The following is a 22,781-nucleotide window of genomic DNA, read 5'->3' as shown; positions in this document are numbered from 1 at the left end:
TGTCATTCAGTACTTGAAGACGGAAATGAAGTTTAAAGGTATGCATTAAACACTTTAGCAGTTAAGATTACAGAAGAACATACAAACTCCACACAGATAGCTCCCCGGGTCTGGAAATGAGCCCATAGCTGCAGGGCCGTAGGGCAGCAATGCCAAACACTGTGCCATCTTGATGCCCACTTAAGATTATAATTAAACTTAAGTTTCTGTAGTTAATTGATGGCCATAAAATCCAATACAATACAAGAAACATAAGAGCAATGTCAGACAAACACAGCTCTAAACATGAGAACACAGCACTAGACATGTTGCCTGCCTGAAACTGATATAGACAAATGAGTTTAGTTGCAGTCTCCTGGGTATATTCTAACAAAATAAAAATCGCTTTTTTAAAAAGATGTTAAAAGCATTTTAACGGTGCCATCAGTGGTTAACGAGAACTTAAATCAATATAAAATCGACATAAAAAGGATGTGGATTAGAGAATATGTATTTTCTAATTTACAATTACTTCTTGAAAATGTTGCCTGTTTTGTTCTGCACAGAACAGCTAACAGAAAGCTAGGGCTCATCATACTAATAACGTCATTTCAGATGTCATTTCAGACTTCTAAGATTTAGAAGTCAACAAAATAGGTGAGATTATTTTTAGAAGCTTTAATTTGTGTATTACACCAACCTCCAATATGAATACATTGCCGGCCATTTTAATACTTAACTTTTAACTGTACACGTAGCTGTTATATTCCTAAAATACTTAGTTTAATAGAGCAACATTATTATTTAGTATTGATGATGACGGCGATGGCAATTCTATTAATGAACTTACAGCTCCATAATAATCCTCTTTTTTCTTTTTCTTCTTTGAAGATGTAGTTCGTGGATCCATAGTAATAAGAATTACAGTCGTATATTACTTGGTGTTGTGTTTGCCTTCGTCTTCAAATGATTTTCACGGTAAATACCGCCGCTACCCATCAGCGGCGTGTTTATTACGTCACCGCTATGCAGTGCTGACGAATTTGTTTAACGTGTCCAGCGCGCTGCATCATTAAAATCCGTGTGGTCCCGTAAGGTGATGTAATGAGCCCAAGTACAAATCTGCCCTGGGATTCCCCCAGGGTCCCAACTCTTCCAGCTGTTCACTTAACACCCCACTGAAGATCACAGCTGTCAATGTTCCTTGACAACATCGACACATCGTTATTAATACGCGCTATTAACAGCCATGGCCCTGGTTAAAGACATAAGACGCTAGGAATATCCACAGGCCGGGCAAGAAATATTTTAAATATTTCAGTATTGCTTTACTAATTTTTCCATCAACTAGTCTTATATTGCAGCAAAGCGGGTATAATACCGCACAGGTGCACTCTTTGCAATCTCCATATGATCTAGCTAGCTGTGATGCTTGATTCCATTGGTAAACACCTGAGCATAAGTTACTTTTGAGTTCAAGAAGCGATGAGCACGGAATACGGTGCATCTGTACTGAAAAATTGAAATAAACCTGGCCAAAAACTAATAGGCTGATCAAAAACGAATTAAAATAAGCTCATTTCGAAAGCAGTCAAAAAGGAAAAAGGCATCGGTCTACTGTACACTTCAGAAGTCTTTCGGGAGACAGTAGCTGCGCTGGTTTGCACTGTATTCAGTATTGCTTTACTAATTTTTCCATCAACTAGTTTTATATTGCAATAAAGCGGGTAGTTAATACTGCACAGATGCACTCACTGCAACGTCAATATGAGCTACAGTGGCTAGCTTTGATGCTCGATTCCATTGGTAAAACACTCGCCCGTAAGTTACTTTTGAGTGTAAGCATAAACGGGCACGTTAAAAAAAGGAAAATACACCTGGCCAAAAACGATATGCCAATCAAAAATGAACTAAAACAGCTCATTTCGAAAGCAGTCATAAAGTAAAAAGGCACCGGTCTGCTGTACACTTCAAAAGTCTTTCGGGAAGACAGCAGTTGCGCTGGTTTGCACTGTATTTCCAGTGTCCTTGCTGGGGGCGATGTCGGTCTGGTGTTGTATCAGCTCGCCTTCAACAGTTTTCAATTGTAAAGTAGCTTCGGTGACGCTTCGTTTTTCCCTCGTTTGCACAGGAAACGGTTTATTCTAGCTGAAACTAAATCTCTCACTTCTCAAGGCGTCTTTACTTGCTCGTGATAAATGTTTCTGCATATTTATTTTACGCGTCTTTACAGTAAATGTTCTGGATGCTTAGCTGGTATTTGTAAATGCTATGGGCCAGGTATTGGGACGTTTTAGATCAATACTTTCCGACCTCTGCTTGTAGTTTTTTTGTAGAAAGTTTCTAATACTTAACAAAGGTATAATGTTAAAACAGATTATTGGTTAGGTGTTGTCGCGGGTGGCATGGGGTTCAGTCCCAGAGCTGGGCTGTTCTCTGTGTGGAGCCTGTATGTTCGCCCCTTGTTTGTGTGAGTTTCCTCTCCTCCCGTAGTCCAAACACATACCGGCAGGTTAACAGGATTCTGCGATAATTTGCACTGAAAATCGTTGCGAGTCAATTGCAACGAACCGGAAGCAGCGTATTAACCGGAGTTTAACCCGTAGCTTCGTGTTAAACTAGCGCGCTACCTTCAGACCAATTGTCCGCTTGAATTAGTCCGCAGCACCGTACTAAACCTGTTCTCAATTGCAACGAACCCAAAGTAACAGCTGCTGCCCTCTAGATATGACTGAAGTCCGGCACTAGTTTAAACCATCTTTCATATGGTTTAAGCAACTTACTACCGTACGAAGCTGAACACTAGATCACATCAGAACTTTCTCGAATACAGTGTAAATAACATCGTCACTGATGAACTTACGCATCCGTAGCCTGAAAATTACTGTTATATTTAGGTAAAATTGCTTTTCAAACACACCGCAATTATTCATGATGAAGTTTATCAATACACGTGTTTGTTATTGAAAGTGTAATTTATTTACAATTAACTTGAATGTCTATATTTATTAGTAGCTGTATTACTACAGCTAATGCATGTAATGCCTTTAGTGTATGCAATAGTGAATTTTCAGATATCCTGGGGAGCGAAGAAAACTGAAATGAAAGAAATACATTTTAATGTATTTGAAATGAAAGAAATACATAGCCAGCAGCCATATCACCCTGCAACTCACAACTGGCAACCCACTGAAGCTAAGCAGGTGTGAGCCTGGTCAGTACCTGGATGGGAGACCTCCTGGGAAAAACTAAGGTTGCTGCTGGAAGAGGTGTTAGTGGGGCCAGCAGGGGGCGCTCACCCTGTGGTCCATGTGGGTCCTAATGCCCCAGTATAGTGATGGGGACACTATACTGTAAACAGGCGCCTTCCTTCGGATGAGATGTAAAACCGAGGTCCTGACTCTCTGTGGTCATTAAAAATCCCAGGGTGCTTCTCGAAAAGAGTAGGGGTGTAACCCCGGTGTCCTGGCCAAATTTCCAATTGGCCCTTACCAATCATGGCCTCCTAATAATCCCCTTCTATGAATTGGCTACATTACTCTGCTCCTCCCCACTGATAGCTGATGTGTGGTGAGCGTTCTGGCGCACTATGGCTGCCGCCGCATCATCCAGGTGGATACTGCACATTGGTGGTGGTGGAGGGGAGTCCCCATTACCTGTAAAGCGCTTTGAGGGGAGTGTCCAGAAAAGCAATAATTATTATTATTATTATTTTTAAGCGGAGACGTGGTATCTCAGACGGCAATGGCGTCGGGCGTCTGGCTTCTGACTTTTGACCGGAAAGTTCTGGGTTCAATCCCAGGTAGGGGCAAGTAATGTAGTTCCTTCCATTGGGCTCCCAGGACCATTCAGACCGCTTTCCACATGAGTACCGGGGTAATAGGCCGGTCGGAGCGTGACAACATCACGTCCAGTGCCGGGTGGTCGAGAAACATGGTGCCCCCCCCTTCCCCCTGGGCCTTTATTGCCTGGAAAAAGGACCTACCAACTATTTTCAAACGGGGAGAAAGACTTCAATGTATTCTCTCACATCTGGGTGTTAATTAAATTGTTATATATTTTTTATTGTGATGGAAGTCTGCCTTTGTGTTTCTTAGGAAAAAGAAGGGAGATTGGGGCTTTGGGGGGTACGGAGAATAAGTTGTGCAGGCAAATGGAAGGGTACGTTAAAGAAAAAAAAAACTTATCGTCATCTTTTTAAAGGTGATTATTTAAGACAGTTCTTCGGAACAGTGTCCCTTCTCTTATCTGTGGCTGTGGTCCAATGAAAACAGAACAGTGGTGAAACAGCCGTAACGTGCGGGAAAGTCTTGGAGACGAACAGGAAACTCTCCTCAGTGTGTCGCAAGGTTGTTGTATTAGGAGCCACACGCACAGGGACGGCGTGGCTCGTAATGGACTGGTACATGAACAGTACGCAGACCCACTGAGAGGCGAGCAACACGCTGTTTTAAAATTCAGAAAGCTCAAAAGGTCAGAGGAACAGGAATGAACTGAAATGACCTGAAAGATCTGTGGCAGTCGTCTCCAACTGGTTTGCGTTTTTAGCGCTGCAATTTATTTTTTTTGTTAGTAGACGCAATCTACTCTAATGCATTAATTCTGTTTAAGAAATAAAATTGTCAACGCTATTGGACATTAGCTGGTGCTTTTCGTAACGATTTACTAACTCCGCTGTAAGGAATCTGCAGTACATGCTTTTCTCCAGTCATCGTTCCACATACTGTACATGTATAGTAACTTACTTATCTAACTACCTCAAAAGTAGAAGATCCACAAAAATAAAATAAAAAACCTCTTAATTGTACAACACTTACATGTATATTCTTGCAGACACAAACGTTACTTCTACATAAAACCAAAATAGCGATGTGTTCAATTATTCCTCTGGAGGATCTCCATATGAATCTGGATCCTTTATCAATGGAAATAAAAGCACTTATAATACATGTTCAAACTCAAACCCGCGGCTGCTGTTCTCGTTTGACTCGTGACTAATTGCAATTGAGCATCGTATTAGTAGTTAGGTACGCTTATCTGGTATAATTGAACATAATTCTTAAATTAAAAATAACATTAAATTTAGGGAACGTATATACTTACATTAGCCAGAAAAAAATAATTAATGTGTAATTATATGTGTTCTGCTCGTTGTTTTTCGTTGCAAATTGAGCTCAAAGCTGGACATGATATCCACATCAGCACCTTATTAACTAGTCCCCAATTGAATACGCAGCTATGCGCTACATCCAAAATATCGTTGCAATTAACCCAGGGCGTCTGTGTTCGTCCCGTGTACCCCGCCTTGCACCCGCTGCTAGCCGGGACAGACTCCAGCTCCCCCGCGACCCTGAACTGGAAGAAGCGGTTAGAAAATTGACGAATGTTTTGATGCCCCTGGGAGTAATCACGTGTGGTAGTAATCGATATTTTCATAGGCAGGTCCCAGGACACCAGGCAAGTTACAAAGCAAGCGCTCTTCATAGTACTGTAAATGTAGGGTTCGTGCGATGGTGGTTAAACTGCCTTTAAGGATGGGAACTGGATGGAGACGGATATTCTTTTTCCATTTTATTGCTGAAGAATCACATTGACTCCTGTTGTAAATTATAGCCGAGTGTCCTTTCTGATCTCTCCCTTCTTCCTCGTAACGTTATCCCGTAACCAATCAGAAAACTCAGAACATTTTGTTAACATTCTGAAATAGACAATTCTATAATTCTATAATTATAATTCTACATAACTCAAAATATTTTAAACTGCTTAACTGAATAAAACAACAATAACAGGGCCTAAGCCTCAAGTATGAAAATATACAATAACCAGAACCAACATCTACCGATTTACCTATTCCTATGATAACTTAGTTTAACCGAGCAACATTATTATTTAATCATGATGATGACGGCGATGACAATTCTATGAATGAATTTACAGCTCCACGATCCTCCTCTTTCTTCTTTTTCTTCTTTTTAGATTCAGTTCGTGACTCAATTTTGATAAAAAGCTACAATCCCTTTCTATTTTGTGTTGTGTTTGCCTTCGTCTTCAAATTATTTTCGCGGCCCAGTAATGGGGCTACTGTTGCATTACAACAGAGCCGAGAAGTCGAATTTCTTTTGACTTGTCCAGCGCGCTATAATAAAGTGAAGCTGGCCTATTCAGATCTGTGTGACACTGTAAGACCATGTCATCAGTCCAGGTGTCATGTATGAACCTGCTCTGTAGAGTCTCTCAGGGTCCCAACTCTTCCAACGCACGACCCCTGTTAAGATCACAGCTGTCGGTGTTCCTTGACAGCATTGACAACCCTTAGTTTTTTATAATTCGCTATAACACGCACTAGTTACAGCTACGGCCCTGGTTAAAGACATAATGTTTAAACACATAAATTGCTAGGATTATACACAGGCCTGAAAATAATCTTAAATATTTCAGAATTGCTTTACTAATTTTTCCATCAACTAGTCTTATATTGCAGCAAAGTGGGTAGTTATTACTGTGTGCAGTCTTTGCAATGTCAATATAATCTACTGTAGCTAACTGTGATGCTCAAAGCTTCCTAATTTGAAACTTCTACCTAGACGTCTTCTGACAAATCGCTGTCTATTAATGGCGGCCAGATAAGTGTTATAGTTATATTAGTGAATTAATCAAATTTGAGTGTTTGTGTAGCAGTAACACTACAGCTTTACATAATAAAAAGGGTAAAGTTTATTCTGACTACACCACCTACTCTTCTAGAGGACTGTGACCTCTCATTTCCATAGTCTGGGTTACAAGGGTCTTTAACTGGGCGAGCAACCATGGTGTCAATGCCAGAGAGGGGATACGCCATTCAAAAACACATGATTTTGTTTTCCAGCAGTAAGAAAGATAGATACTGTAAGACTTTATTAATCCCGTAGGGAAATTGAATTGTTACAGCAGTCCAGCCCAAGACAAGCAAAAACAGCCATCAGAATAGTTATAAAAACAAAAGACAACAAAATAAATCTAAAAAAATAAATACATAGGTGTGTGCAAAATGTGATGATCATAGTCACTGTAGAAATAATAAAATAATAAAAGTTCTTACAGAGAAATCTGTATAGAAGTAAGAAACTTACTAGCACACCAACCTGTAGAGATACTATAGAGATTTCTAACAATTCCCCGGTTCTAATATAAATTACCATATAGATAAAGAATGAACACAGGGATGAACTAAGATACAGCCAATCGAGATTATAGTAAATCAAAAAGCTGAAATATTTACATTAAACAAGAAGTACTTTGCAGAATAAAAAGTGGGCATGAAATATTCATTAACCTTACCGACAAACTTACTCCAATAAAGCACAAAGCAGTCAACATGAGGACCGTTCTCCTGGACTCCAGCAATGCTCGACTGAAGTTTGTTAAGCAAATGTTTGTTAAGCTTGTCCCCTGGAAAGAAAACCAAAAGGTACTGTACAAGAAAATCTCTCATTTGCCCTGTGGCCACCACTATATGTCTAAAGGCGCTCTCTCCATAACATACTTAGCAAGTGATAGAAATCTCCACAGATTGAATCACATACTGTTTGTGCCTAGATGTTCATCAATTACCGTACACTCAATCTGTGACACTTGGGGTGTGGTTCTGACCTGGAACAGAGGGATAGGAAGAAAGTAAAAGAGAAAGGAAAGAAAAGATGGCACATCGCAACACCTGCCAATTATCATACGAAGCAGTCCTGCAAGTCACCATGCAGTTTGAATACAAGTTTCTGTAACGATGACTGGGTTGTGATGAAAGGATCCAATGCAGATGCAGGATTTCTGGGGCGGTGAGTAGGCGGACAGAGCTATCCAGGAGCTGGGTCGTAATCCGGAGGCGAAGGGTAGGTCAAGATCAGTAAACAGCACTGGTGGCGAGCAATCCAAAACGAGAGACAGATACGTGGTCGGGACAAGAGCAACAGGGTCGATACCAAAAATAGTCACAGGTAGTAAACAATCCACGGGGCAAGGCAAGAAACGTAGTCCGAAGGCAAAACGATGAGGTCAGAAAATCCAGAAGGCAAAGTGCAAGAAACGCTAGGTAGAGCCACAAGCAGGGAACTCAATACCGAGCATTGATATGCGAGTAAGAGCGGCTTAAATAATGCAGCCTGCCGCACGGTAATACGTCTAAAGAGAATTAACACGTGCGGCGGCGTTTGTAATTATCCCCCACCTGCTGGGACTGATTAGACCTCTTCGGAGCTGGTCTGGGCTGGTTAGTGGTTGTTACAGTTTCTGCATTGCTTATTCACATTACCTGTTAGTGTTCAAGTAATGAAAATATTCAATAGGATCATACAATGCCTTACAAAATGAGGCATACACATTTTTATGTATACAATATTTTATTCAAAACCCAAAAAGTCAAACGGAAGAATAATAAAGGTAAGATAGGTTACATTAAATGCCAGCAAAAACTAAAGAGATTTAATTGCATAAGTATTTAGAACTATGAACTCAGTATTTAGTGGAAGCACCTTTGGCAGCAATTATAGCCAAGAGCAAACAATTACTTTTTGGGTCTCTACCCACTTTGCTCATTGGTTTGGAGAAATTGGACGCAATTCTTCGTTGCAGATTTGCTCAAACTCTCTAAAGTTACTTGGGGATTGGTTATGCACAGCAGTCTTTCCACAGATTCTCAACAGGAGTAATGTCAGTAATGGTCCACTCATTCACTTCAAGACATTCGCTTTCCTTCAATCTAGCTTTGGATCACTGTCCTGAAAAGGTGATTTTTGATTCCCAGTTTTCGGTAGAGCAGGTTTTACTCCATTACTTTGCTCCATCTATGTTCCCAGTCTTATTACACCTGCTGGAAGAGGTGTTAGTGGGGCCAGCAGGGGGCTCTCACCCTGCGGTCCATGTGGGTCCTAATGCCCCAGTATAGTGACGGGGACACTCTACTGTAAAACAGGTGCCGTCCTTCGGATGAGGTCCGAGGTCTTGACTCTCTGTGGTCATTAAAAATCCAAGGGCGTTTCTCGAGAAGAGTAGGGGTGTAACCCCAGCGTCCTGGCCAAATTTCCCATTGGCCCTTACCATGAATTGGCTACATTATTCCGCTCTCCTCTCCACTGATAGCTGATGTGTGGTGAGCGTTCTGGCACACTATGGCTGCCGTCGCATCATCCAGGTGGATGCTGCACATTGGTGGTGGTGGAGGGGAGTCCCCATTACCTGTAAAGCGCTTTGAGTGGACTGTCCAGAAAAGCACTATATAAGTGTAAGCAATTATTATTATTAATATTAATAGACCTGCTGATGAGAAATGTAATGTGATTATAAAAATGTTAAATTTTCTGACCACAAAATATTTTGCCTCATGTTTGCAGTATCACTGAGGTGCTTTGCTGGAAATCTCATGTGGGATTTGAGATGTTTGTTTCAGGTCCCTACATCTCTCCTTTGTGGAGTGATCAGGATATTGTTAACCCATAGTCATTTTGTACAATCTCAGCCACTGAACTCTGTAACTCTTTCAAAGTCACCTTTGGCCTCACAGTGCCATGTCTAATCAGTTACTTTCTTGCCAAACTTCCCAGTTTGGAGGAACAGCTGTAACGAACAGTTCTTTTTTTTCAGACCCTATGCAGAGGACACAATCCGGGGTTGAGTGAGAAACACGGGAAAAAGCCACGCAGGAATCAGGAATGAATACGGGGGGGCGTGTCCAAACTGCGCAGGTGTCCAGGGGGGTGAGTCCGGGGCAAACAATCCAGAGGTAATGGAAACAGGGTATCAAAAAACAGGCAAAGTCCAAAGCCGGGCGGTCCATCCGAGAACAGACAGGTTAAAAACAGGAACCGGGTCGGAACCGGCAGGGGGAACAGGAACAGAAACAGAAACTTAAAAGCATAACGGAGCCAGATGATTACAGGTCCCGGGCTCGCACGCTATGGGAATCAGATGATGAGCGCTGAACCGAGTGGGTGATTGTCTTTTAAGGGGGACAGGAAGGAGGCTGGAAAAAGGGGCAGGTGTACAAGATCAGGTCCGAAATGCAAGAGCCGGAGCGTCCTTAAGGAGGAGGGACTACAATTGTGACAACAGCCTGATCTAGGCAGTGTCTGAATGCCTTCCACTTCTTAACAAATGAGTTCCTCATGCATAAAAAGCTTGATTGTTAAGGGTCTTTAAAATGTTTTTATACCATTTTCCAGATTTGTGCCTTATTATATACTATTATTCTACACAGACAGAGGCCAGACAACTAAATGTGTTAAAAATAAATATATTGGCTAAGCAATTGATACTGGCACGTAGTAAGCAAAATGTGATATTGACTTCTCCTTCCTTGTATAGTTACATAAATTTGCTCTTGTTTGTTCACTCAGTAATTCGGTCTTTATATTGCATTGTGAACTCTACATGTTGCGTTATGCATAGTGGCATTATTGAGTCTTCAGTGGCATTGTAGAAACAACCAGCCAGGCCTCCCTGGCCTCCTGTTGTAAAATACAACTCTGATTTGACAAGGCAATTGATGAAAATTTGCTCTAATTGCTACCTGCAATTTATTGCACACACGCACCATTTCAGATGGCTTTTAAAGATATTTCTTTGAAATTAACGTTACCCTGTTAGGTGAGCATCTGGAACACTTTCATGGTTCAGGAGTTCTGACCAGAATGAATTTGACTTTAAGAATAATGACAGGATGTCACTTTCCAAAGTGCATTGTCTACAGAAGTGAGTCATCCTGCGTAAAATGGGTCATGCCATCAAAGCCCATGTCTAGATTTGAGGAACTGAAAGATCAGTGGGAATTTAGTGCTGATCTTGTCCATCAGCCCCTGCTTGAAAAGCCGTGTTGAATGGAGAAAAATAAACAAACAATTTCAGCAGTTTGGAGAACAGCTGCTTTCATGACATCATGCATTGCAGAATTAGCTTTCCCTCAAGTAACTAGTCAGCACCATTTCCAGGTGGCTCACTTCTGAGAAGGACCTCTTGAAAACTACAAAGGAACAAGTAATAGGTTTATTCCATGCTGAAAAAAAGAAGAAAGAACACAACGTTTCGGCCGTGGAGCCTTCTTCAGGTGTGAGAGAGACAGGGCAGTAGGCAAAGGTAAAGTAGCGGGAGAACAAAGGTTGGGAGGGAGGAGGAGTGAGAGGCGGGAGCAGGGGACAGAAAGAGAGGCCAATCAAGAGGTGTGAAGTCAGAATGGGTGCAGAGAGGTGTGAAATGAAACTTCCAATGAATGGAGAAAATTTAAAAGAACAGTAATCTGTCGTTAAGGGAAGGGAGAATGTGTGATCCTAGCTGCAGAATAATTTTAGTTTCGGTGGTCTTTCTGATGTATGAGTTCGGAAAACCGTCTTTGAGAACGGAGAGATTAGAGTGGTCGTGGCCGTCAGAGGTGAAATGAGAAACAATGGGCTTGGAGAGATCTTTAATCTGCACAGCCCTGACGTGTTCTCTGAAGCGGTCTCCGAGTCTTGAAAACTAGATATTAACCCCAGATGCACAGACCTTTAGACTGAAAGACAACAGGTGTCAGGGAACCTATTGGTAGAATAGGAGGATCCTTATGTGTAAACATGAATCCCACAGAACACAGAGTAGCAAAGGGACAATACAAAAGACAAATTCCAGAGGCTTGGTCAATTAGGGAGGCAAAGGGTCCAGTAACAAGAGATATCCAAAAACAAAATCCAAAAGGCATGGTCAAAACATGAGAGCAAAGATTTAGTAACAGGAGACCAGTCAAAAGGCTTGGAAACACACAGGAGAATACTACAAGAGGCTTCTCAATAGTAAGCATGGGTAGATGTGTGAGGGGAGTTTAAATACTGAAAGGAAAGGGCTGTGGTTGGAGAATTGGTTAGGGAGTGAGAATTTGTGGAATCTAGTGCATGTGGGAATGTGATGGGTTCAATTAGCAATGAGATTGTGAAACAGTGGTTCTGGGAATGCAACGCCGTTTGCGAGGGAGAGTGTGGGGTGTGACAGGAATGGAATGGCATTTGCGAGGAAGAGTGTGGGGTGTAACAACAGGGCTGTGACAAAACTGAGGTCTCACATATCCAGTGTCTCCAAAACTACAAGCAGTCTAGAGGGGCGTCAGTGTGAGTCTTGGAGTGAGCACAGTTTAGCCAGTGACAGTTTTTTTGTTAAGGTGTACAGTATAGGAAGTTGAAATTGATGACATGGAGAATTCATCACATTATCATTACTTCCAGATGAAGAGCTGCTTATTACTTGAGCAGATGTAGAAAACTTGATTCCAGACAATGAGAACTGAGGGTGAGCATCCCTGGACTGTGGTATAAGAATTAGAAGAACAACCAGCCAGTTATGCACTGAAAGCAGGACAGAACCTAGACAAAAGGTGGTTCAGGTAGTAGCAGGTTGGGTCATAAAAAATATAAAAAGAAAATCACCAAAGCAACACAGTACCTATCCAGTAACTATCCGAGAGCATGTAATAAATCAACCCTCAGCTGATGAGAGTCGTATTGAATATTTAAGAACATAAGAAAGGTTACAGAGAAGAACATTTGGCACATCTGGCATATTGGTAGTTAGCAACTTATTGTTCCAAGGATCTTGTCCAGCCTTAATGTCTTTTGATTAATAAAAACAGAAGCCAACAGTTGTACACACCCAATTGTTTCGAAATTACATAAGAATACAAGATAGGTTCCGTTCAGCACATCTAGCGCATTCGATTTGTAGTAGTTAAAAATCCAGCCATTTCTTGAAGGAAGCCAGAGTGTTGGCTTCCACCACCAAATTTGGTAGTTTGTTCCATACCCCCACAACCCTTTGGGTAAGGACGTGTTTCCTGTTTTAAGTTTTTCAGTTTTAAATGCACTTCCATGTAGTTTCCAGTTGTGCCCTCTGGTTTGTTTCACTGTTCATTATGAGCAAATCTGCTGGGCTAACTTTGTCAATATCTTTAAAGATTTTGAATAGTTGGATGAGGTCTCTTTGTAATTTTCTCTTTTCAACATAAAAAGGTCCAGTTCCTGCAGCCTGTCTGTGTGGAACATGCCCTTACGCCCTGGAATGCATCCGGTTGCTTTTCACTGGACTGATTCCAGACTAGCAATATCTTTTCGATCTTATGGTGACTAAAATTCCGAATCCCTACTTGGAAATTGCATCGTTAAAAAAAAACCTTTAAGTGCAAATGCACAAAGAACACGAGACCATCCCTTCCACACATTGTCTAGATTTAAAGGATGTGTCAGAATAAACAGACTAGTCTTTTTCATGGGAAGCCTCTTTTACCTCAGCACTTTTCATTTTTTGTTATAGATAATGTTTTTGTTACCTGCATGCAAACCCCTGCACTTGTCTGCTTTACACATCATTTTTCAGGTGTTTGCCCAGTCTTGAATTCTGTCCAAATATTTTATGAATTTCATTTGCTGCTTCTACAGTGTTTGCTAAATCCTGTTAATTTGGTATCAACTGCAAACTTGACTTGTTTACTAAGTTATACTAATTATAACAATCTAGATCGTTGATATCTATTAAGAAAAGCAGCACGCCAAGTACTGCACTAATTACTCCAACCTAATTTGAGTATTTACCCCTTATCTGTATAGTTTTTTCATTTGTCAACTGAATCTCAATCCAAACCCTCACATTTCCATGACAGCCAGCTAGTAATTTGAAAATGAACATTTTATGATGAACTTTAGCAAAACACTTCTGAAAGTCTGAATACACCATATCAAAGAACTATTTACAAGTTGGTTTAGGTAGACCAACCTTTTCTAAATTCATATCATTTCCATAAAGGTGATCCGATAGTTCAGTTTTAGTAATTGTTTTCATTGCCTTCCATTACAATTAAATCAGGCTGACTGGTATACTGTACCATTAAATCAGACTAACTGTGGTATTTACATGCTTCAGTTTTCTCACCCTGGATATGAGTATTAAATCAGCAGTTCTGCAGTCCTAGGGTATCACCCCTGTCTTGAGCTACTGTTGGAATACATCAGTGGTTTCTGAATAACATCTGCTTTCTTAGTGCACAATTAATAAGACATCATTGGTCCCTGGGAACTTATTAATCTTGAGTACTTACAGTATGGTATCTAAATCACTTCCGCCTCTTCTATGTTTAAATTGTATAGCGGAGAATTTTTTCCTTCCATTGCTGTTGACCTGCATGCTGTTGTCACTCCATCTGGTAAAGGCAAATACACCTTGTGACTGACCCCAACCTCAACTAAGGTGGCTGCAGGGATCTGAACGCATATAAACTCACAATAGTGATACCTCGAGGTACAAGAGGCTTTATTTCAGAGATCGTGCAGGTCTTTCCAGTAAGCCGATTCCTCAGCAGCCTTTCCTCCCTAGACCTTTCATCCAACCGCCAGCTAACACCATTAGGCTCTTTATATACAGTATCCTACATTGGTGAGTCATCGGTAGTGTAATTATCACCCAGTGTGTCTGTCTGTAAATGACAGATGATATACTGGCCCTTAGTGGCAGGTCTGCTGTTACAGTCTCCTCAAAGGCTGGAATGTCACACACCTACTGTACATGTTCATACTTTGTAGAGTGAAAGTGGGTTATGTGTTATCAACAGATTAGCTCAGAGAGAAATATTTTCTCTGGATGATACAGTTTTAAATGCAGAAACTAGGTCGTCTGATTTCTGAAAGGGGAATAGGTACAGTAATTGTTCTTGGACGTGGTCATTATTTTTGTACTCTGCTCAGCTACCGTACATGAAGTGGCCCAGGAAAACTGACAGAACTCCTTGCGTGTCGCAGAACTCTGCAGAGGATGCTCCCTGAAACTGAGACTTACTGTAAGCAGCCAACTGTAAAGCCAGAAAGACAAAAGAAAAAAGTAAACGGATAGGAGTTGAGATTACGAAAGTAAATTCCTTTTGATCCATTGCCATTACGCTAGACAGATATAAAAGAAACATGACAGACGCATTGCTTACTCTTCTCAACTATTGCTTTCCTTGCTTTAAAGTCTGCTTTGCATCTAATGTTCTGAAGGTGTTCTTGAGACTGGGGATATGAACCATAGGTATGTGGTATCAACCCCAATCTCACTCTGTGTATTTAAAACTGAGAACAGGAGGTACTTCTTTACCCAAAGTGTTGAAGAGGTATGGAACAAGCATGCATACCTTTTTCCTATTTTACCAGCAAGGAGTTATGGTAATGCAATAGGTTTTCATAAGGAATTAACAAGTGAAATCTGAATTCCATTTCTCAATAAGAGTTAAGAGTCTGCTCTTCATTTCAGTTTTAAACGATGTTAAACTGCACAGTACCTTTCAGCTTCAGTACTGCTATTTTGAATCCTTACTAAAGTGAGTGATCGATGTGGAGCTTTCTGGCGGCATTACCACAGACTGAGTGACAGATCCTGGTAGATTTTCCCCAAACTCACACGGCAGAGTGTTACTGTACATACCCTCCATCTCTTCATGAGAATTGCTCTGACACCAGCCACATTCAATGGATTCAGTCTGGCCATTAACCTTGTTTAAAAATATTCCTAGTGACAATCACGTTGCTTAAATACTGGGTGAAAATGACTGGAAAAATCAGAAAAAACAGCAATGTGGTTATCCAAGATGAAGTCACCACAATTCTGTTTAAGGGGCAAGAGAGCTTGAAAAGTCTCAAATAACAAAACAAGAATCCTCTTAAACAATATAAGCTGCTCTCTTGGGACTTGAATGTGTCTCTAACTGCTCGTATCATTAGACCCTTTGCCATACTTCCTATCCACACGGTACAATCTGTCAGTGAAATTCCTGCACTGTGTCATACTGATGGTTCTGTGTTCTGAGTCACGTCAGCAGGTGAGGTCAATCTTTCACATTCCATTATTGTGGGCATCATACCAGGAAGGTTTCTAGTTACCTCATTCAGTCATCACCTTTTGACCTAGGAGAGTTAGGTTTCTTTAGTTAAGAGAATAATTGGTCTAAGTGACCATTTACAGTGCTAAAGAGGAAAGAGAAATACATGACCTTTTAGTCCTTTGGGATTCATAGAAACCTGCAGTAGGTGTGCACTGCTCAGTGCTCCCATTTCAAGCATTCTATACTGTAAGTGCTACCATGAAATAATATGTAGAAGTGGGATTAAAACAGCTCCTGAAATGACTACTGTTCATTTTAAATGATGTATAATCCTTAACAAAGAGCGAAAAGCTGTAATAGGTGATAAGTCAGGTGAAGCTGATTAGGAACACCAGACTTCTGCTCTGTGATAAAGGATGACTACTGGCTTTCAGACTATTGTTCCTATAATGCAGTTTCTACCCCCAGTCACTACTAACTCAGTTAGGGCTAAATCTGCCTATGTGGCCTTCATCTGTCAATTAAATTATTTTACAACCTACAGACCTTGTCCCACCAGCAATGCACTCCTACACTGCACATTACAGTTATTTACATTTCAACATTCCTGTATGTCTTCTTTTCAAAGATTACTGTGTTATAATCCCGCTGCACCTTGTTTAGGGTGGATACCCATGATGTATCCTGAGCACCAAGGTAACATATTTCAGATGTCTTCTGCAGTTTGTTTAAATACTCAGTATAAATAACTCATGAACTAGTTTTGTACAGTTATATACAGTATGTATATCACCGTTGGAAACATTGTACGGTATACAACTTTTAAACACTGTAAATCATCTTGGCAAAAGGAAAACAACTTTGTTCTTCAAAGGGTCTACTGTGTGGAAAGCAGTCAACATGTAATTAAATAGAATAAGACTGCTATGGAATAGTGGCGTCACTGTCTTGACTGCTGGGATTTATGAATTAGCACCTTTTCAATTGCTTAACTTGCAGTTGCAGTTTCTCAAGAACATTCACCTTAATGATAGACATAAACCACATATTTCAATAGATCGTATGTTGTATGTTTTTAAGTTATTGCTTTATTTTCCCCATTATTTAAATCTCTTACATTGTAGTGTGCCGTGAACACTCATAAGCTTGCATCTGCTCCATGAAGTTGGCCGCAGCACAAACGATAGCGGTGGGTTTTACCGTTTGTGCTGTTTGTAGGGGGGGGGGCAACTTCATGGATCTGCTTACACCTTGCATTGCAAAGCAGCCTTTCTCACTTTCAACATCAAAGCTACCTGAAGTACTCATGTATGAGGCAAGACGGCCGTATAACCTATGAATCTAATGTCTGCTTCACTGAATCCATTATATCTGACTGGGCTGATCCTAGCCTGCCCGTGCACCTGTTGCTTGCTTAGATAGGCTCTGGCTGCCCCGCAACCCTGAATTGGAAGAAGGTTATAAAATGGATGGATGGACAAGCTGATCTGGTCTTTATGTGTTTCTGGGTAAACGTTAGAGAGAATGTAGCTTCATTGCAGATTAAACACAAGAAAGGGTACTGAAAGGCCATTCAGCCCATATACCTCATACACCCATATATTGGGTTGCCGGTAGTTAATCTGAAGAATTCATTTAGCCATTTCTTGAAAGGGGTCAGTGTATCAGCTTGGCTTGGCTACTTGTTCCAGACACCCACAACCCTTTGTGTACAGACGTGCCCCCCCATGCTGATTTTTCATCAGCCTTTAACACAATGCAGGAACACAATTTGATTGAAAAAGTCAAATTAGATCATCATCTTATCATGTGGATCATTAGTTTTCTGCCGAATAGAACACAAAATGTATCTAGTAATGGTTTGACATCTGACTCCATTTGCACTTCCACTGGTTCACCACAAGGGTGTGTTCTTTTTCCCCTCCTTTTCATCTTTAATACCGATGATTGTCGAAGCAGCATGAAAATCATTATATTATCAAGTTTGCTGATGACAGTGTATTAATCTCTCTCTTCTCAGAGCCTGGACAAATTTGTCAACTGGTATGGTACTTCTTACCTTGAGATGATCGTGTCAAAAACAAAAGAAATAATTGTTAATTTGAAAAAAAACAAAGCAACATCATTCCCACAACGCTCCATGGAAGTCTGTTGGTATAGTGCAGAGTTACAAATATCTGGGCACCGTGTATGACGATAAACTTAAGTTCATCAAGAACACGGATGTCATTGTGAAGAAATGCCAGCAGCGCTGATATGGTCTGAGAAAACTGAGTTCTTATGGAGTCCAAAATATAATTCTTTCAACATTTTATAGCTCTTTTATTGAAAGTACTTGAACTTTTATTTTATTTGCTGGTTCACCTCACTCAGTCTTACTTTCAGTCACTTCTATGGTCTGTTTACTATTATACCTATGTATACTTTTCCTAAGCAATGTTTTATTTTCTTGTTGTTGTCTTGTGTTGTCTTGTGTTGTATGTTGCACCGCTTGCTGCTTAAATGGCCCCTTCCAGGGTGAATAAAGTATTTTGACTTGAACTGTTTACTTGTTCACTGTTCACTTGCTTCCCATTATTCTCACCTGTGCTCTCTGGTCTGTGTCACTGTTGACGCAGAAATGATTCGGACTCATATTTGGATGTGCCATTTGTACCCCTGAGTGAGGTACTGTACTTCAGATTGCTCCAGTAAACGTCCCTGCCCTGTAAGTGGAAATGCATTTAAGTCACTTCTGATAAGGGCACCAGGCAAATATATTTATATTGATGAATTCTGAACAAATCTATTGGGAGGACTTTTTCGATGTCTGAGGATTTTGAAGACTAAAAAGACACTGTTTCTTTAGACTGTCAGTGAAGGACAAGAATGATAGACTCTTGTCCTGGAGGTTTGTGTGTGTGTTTTCAGGCTGACTGGTTTTCTTAATGTCTTCTGCTATTGTTTACTCAAAATGTCGACTTCACTAAAGGCACAGGAGGCCTATGAAGCACCTTGGAGTAATACAGTCATGCAGTGAATTAAAAGAGCAGAACAGCTATATAACTATGGGATCGGGTCGAACAAAAACTAGAAAACACTTTTTTTGACAGATTGACAACCCCTGGTGTAGGACATTTCTTTAAGCCCAGGAATGCATCATTCTTCTCTGGACTGATTCCACAAAAGAACGATCTATTTTGAAAGATGGTGACTAAGAGAGTTTTGCCATAGAAATGAATTATTTGACTCTTAATTATTGTTTCTGTAAACTTACTGTACGTGTAATAGGAGCGGTTCTGTTTCGTCAACCCGCAGTGCATCCCAGACACGCGGATCCTTAACGTTCGGAGGCGGTGCCAAGGTGCTGCTGTCAGTGTGCGCGGTGACGTCACGGCGGACTGGATTTTCCTCAGTGCTGGTGACAGAGCAGCGAGAGAAAGATGTTCGAGCTCCCCGCTCTTTACCAGTTACCACATCATTTAGCCACTTCTTTGAGAGCGGAGAGGGAGGTGTTTCTTGAGTGTTTGCTGTATGCTGTCCCTTCCCTGTGTAATTTGTTGGAGAGGGACCCCGGGGAGTACGACAGTAGCCGGGACAAGACAGCAGGCAGCGGTGATTTTTAATCGAAACGAGTGATAAACACCACTCCGAGGAGCAGAGCCAGGAGAACACCGGGAGTAAGGAGCCGATCAGCGGGACAACCGTCCAGCATGAAATTCGCGGAGCACCTCTCAGCCCATATCACTCCCGAGTGGAGGAAACAGTACATCCAATATGAGGTAAACATCGGGGGGGGGGACAGATTTCAATGTATGAAAGAGAGAGGAAACCGGCGTTTCGTTTTCAAGACCCGACACTTGCTTGATGTGTCATTTTCCCGTTGGACTTGAGCAACCCTTAGCGGGCTCTGCGTGTGTCTGTTGCTCTCCCCGGGGCGCCGTGTGTGTGCGTGTTGTTGACGGGCTTGGGGATGCGCTGCGTCAAGCCGCACTGAACTCCCACGTCTGTGCGCTTCCCGTCTCCGGACCGTACTGTACCGGCGACACACCTGGAAACCGCACGGACACGGGTGCCGGTCCTCTCCCGCTGGGGGGAAACGTTTGACTGTCGCCTTTGAACCCGAGGGCCCACATTTGTTGTTTTTTTACGGAGAATGCTTTAACTCCGCATGGCCAAGTGTTTTCTGAAAATGGTATTAAATTGTATTACATACGATGTGATAAATCTATAGTATAAACTATATACGTATCTGCCAGAGCTGTTAAAGTGCGTGCTTCTTTTGAGCTAATGGATTTAGCTAAGTAATGCATTTTGCACACGCAGCTTGATTTTATTGCTTCAGGTTCGCGACTATCCGATTTATGGAGGAGTGATGGTGTGACTCAGAGAGGAGAGCTCTTTGTCCGGGTTGTGTCTGCGGGCGGGTCAGGTGCCTGCTGCTTTTGTAGAGGAAGAGTTGTCCTCGACGACGTACAACCTGATACGAAAATAAGAAATTGGCTTTCGGTAAGGGGGGATGTCAAGCCGTGGGTCTAATAAAAAGAGGAGATATTGAACTTATAATTTATTGTTTCACTTTTCCCTGCGTTGTGTTCCTGACAATTGGTGAACGTATCCGTCTAGCGAAGTCGTTATGTGTTCCCCAAGATTAAATATCTCTACCTTGCTTTGGCTTTGCAAATGTGTAACACCTGCATTATGAAACTGTTCACTGTTTATAAATATTATCCTGAGAAGGAAAATGTGATTAGAAATGTTTGTGTATTATATATACAGTATATCATATTCTTGGGGCGTAATGGGGATTTGTGTTTGTAAATTGTTTGGTCCATTTGATATAATTTAAGTGGTTTTGTCTTCTTCTTTGTAATTCAGATGACACATTGAGGCATGTCTCCTGGTAGAATCTGGGTGTGCTATAATGGCCCCTCATATAGGGAAGGAGTGACCCCTTTGTGTGTTCTTAGAACGTCTGTATTATTTTGCTTTGTTACTCCTGAAGAAGAGACATGGAATGTAAATCAGTGTGTAATCGCCGTAATTTCCTGTTAATCCACTTAATTCCTTGTGATGCCAGCGTCCCAGTCAAGTTTGGTTTCTCAAACTGCCCGATCAGGATGCAGGATGCCATGTTTTATTGCCCAACACAACAGCAATTCTATTTTGGCAGCATCAAGACTGCAAATTGGATGACAAAAATCCACACATCTGCGGGGAGGGGATGGTGTTCTTCTGTGTGTGAACCGAAACTGTGGCGGGGAGAAGATCATTGATCCGTCAGTAATCAGATTGTTGATCTTGCACTCTGTTGTTTTAATGGCTGGCAGGTTGTGCTGTTTGTCCCCCCCACCCATGCTTCCATCATGTAGTCTGAGACTTTGCAGTTCCACATGCATGTCTCCTCGCCAGGGCACTCACTCGCTCCCTGCTGTCTCCTGGCTCTGCCAGTTGGCGGTCGGAGCTAGCGAAGAGGATCTCAAGTTCCATTTTGTTCTATGAATTATAGACAAAGAAGTGGATGTCTGCATGTTTCCCCATCACAATATTTAACCTCCAGCTTTCTGCTCTCATCACTCCTCCTGCGTGCCTGTGGGAGCAGAGTGGGAGCCGGGGGGGGGGAATATCTCAGCGGCCTGCAGAAAGCCGAGCCAAAGGAGGGTTTCCTTACAAAAACCCTTAGCGTGCTCCCACTCAGCTCAGTCAGCCATCCCGCTTAGCCTGACTCAAGTCTCACTCGTCTGAGCCCTGTTCTCACGCCAGCATCACTCCATTCATTTTCCAGTCGCTTTTTCCAGTTCTGGCTTACGGGGGGGGGGAGAGTTTACCCTAGCAACAGGCGCAAGGCAGGGTACAACCCAGTCCATTGCAGGGCACACACATAGAAACACACACTCACAGGGCCAGTTTTCCCAGAAGACGATTCACCTACCAGTATGTCTGTGGGAGGAAACCAGAGCACCCAGGGGAAACCCACATGAACACAGGGAGAACATGCAAACTCCTCACAGATAGCACCCCAGGTCCCAGCACTAGGAGTCAGTAACTAAGCACAGGGCTACCATGCTGCCCTCATTCTGACATGGAAAAATGATTGAATTATTACTGGCCTTGTATTTGTTCCAAACATTCCCAGTATGTGTATGTACACAATGTGTGTGCAGTTTTAAGATTTTTGTTGTGTGTAATAAATCTCCCTGGACTAGGTGCCTCAGGCGTTTTGAACTTGGTCCTTGTAGTGGCAGGGTCCAGCTGATTTTTTTCTTTTTAATAATAGTCATTCTACCCGGTTTCAGGTTTCGGCCTTGTTAAGATTTCAGACGCTACGACTGCTTCTTGGCCATAGTTCTTTTCGCGCGGAGTTGGGTGTGAGGAATGGATGTTATAATAAATGAATGAATAACTGGTACAGTGTGGTGGCTCTGTGGCTAAGGACCTGCGCCTGTGGCTGAAAGGTTGCCGGTTCATAGCCTGCGGCTGGCAGAGAAATCCTATTCCGTTGGGCCCCTGAGCATGGTCCTTAACCCCAACTGCTCCAGGGGCGCCGTATAAATGGCTAAGCGTGCACTCTGACCCCAAGCTTCTCTGCCTGTCTGTGTGTTTCTTCCCACAGCATTTTGCAAAAGAAAAGCAAAAATCCTCTGTTTTGCTTGTTTTTTTTAATGTAGGCTTTCAGTACTTTGAAGCCAGTGCCAAGGAGAACATCAGTGTCAGACAGGTGTTTGAGCGCCTGGTGGACATCATCTGTGTGAAGATGTCCGAGAGCGTGGACACCGACCCTGCGATGGTCACTGGAGCCAAGAACACCAGGCTGACCGACAACCCTCCCCAGCTGCCCCAGAACTGTGCCTGCTAACCTCCGGCTCTCAGCTCCCCTGCCCAGGTCACCACTTCATAAGCATGCCTCTGACCAGTAAGTCCAAGAGCACTGGGAGCGGTTCTGCCCAGCCGTCCAGCACGGGTGTGCTTGACGACGCCAAGCGGCAGCAGG

At 42.1% G+C, this 22,781-nt stretch overlaps 1 protein-coding gene across 1 annotated transcript in view; it reads right to left on the bottom strand.

Annotated features, from left to right (window-relative positions):
• The window catches only part of LOC148652406 (uncharacterized), an 80,833-nt gene that overhangs the window by 25,442 nt on the left and 32,610 nt on the right, over nt 1-22,781 (bottom strand). The window lies entirely within an intron of this gene.

This window comes from Lepisosteus platostomus, chromosome 11, assembly GCF_059453375.1.
Source record: "Lepisosteus platostomus isolate fLepPlt1 chromosome 11, fLepPlt1.hap1, whole genome shotgun sequence".
Classification (NCBI taxonomy): domain Eukaryota; kingdom Metazoa; phylum Chordata; class Actinopteri; order Semionotiformes; family Lepisosteidae; genus Lepisosteus; species Lepisosteus platostomus.
This window is presented reverse-complemented; position numbering and strand designations above follow the sequence as displayed.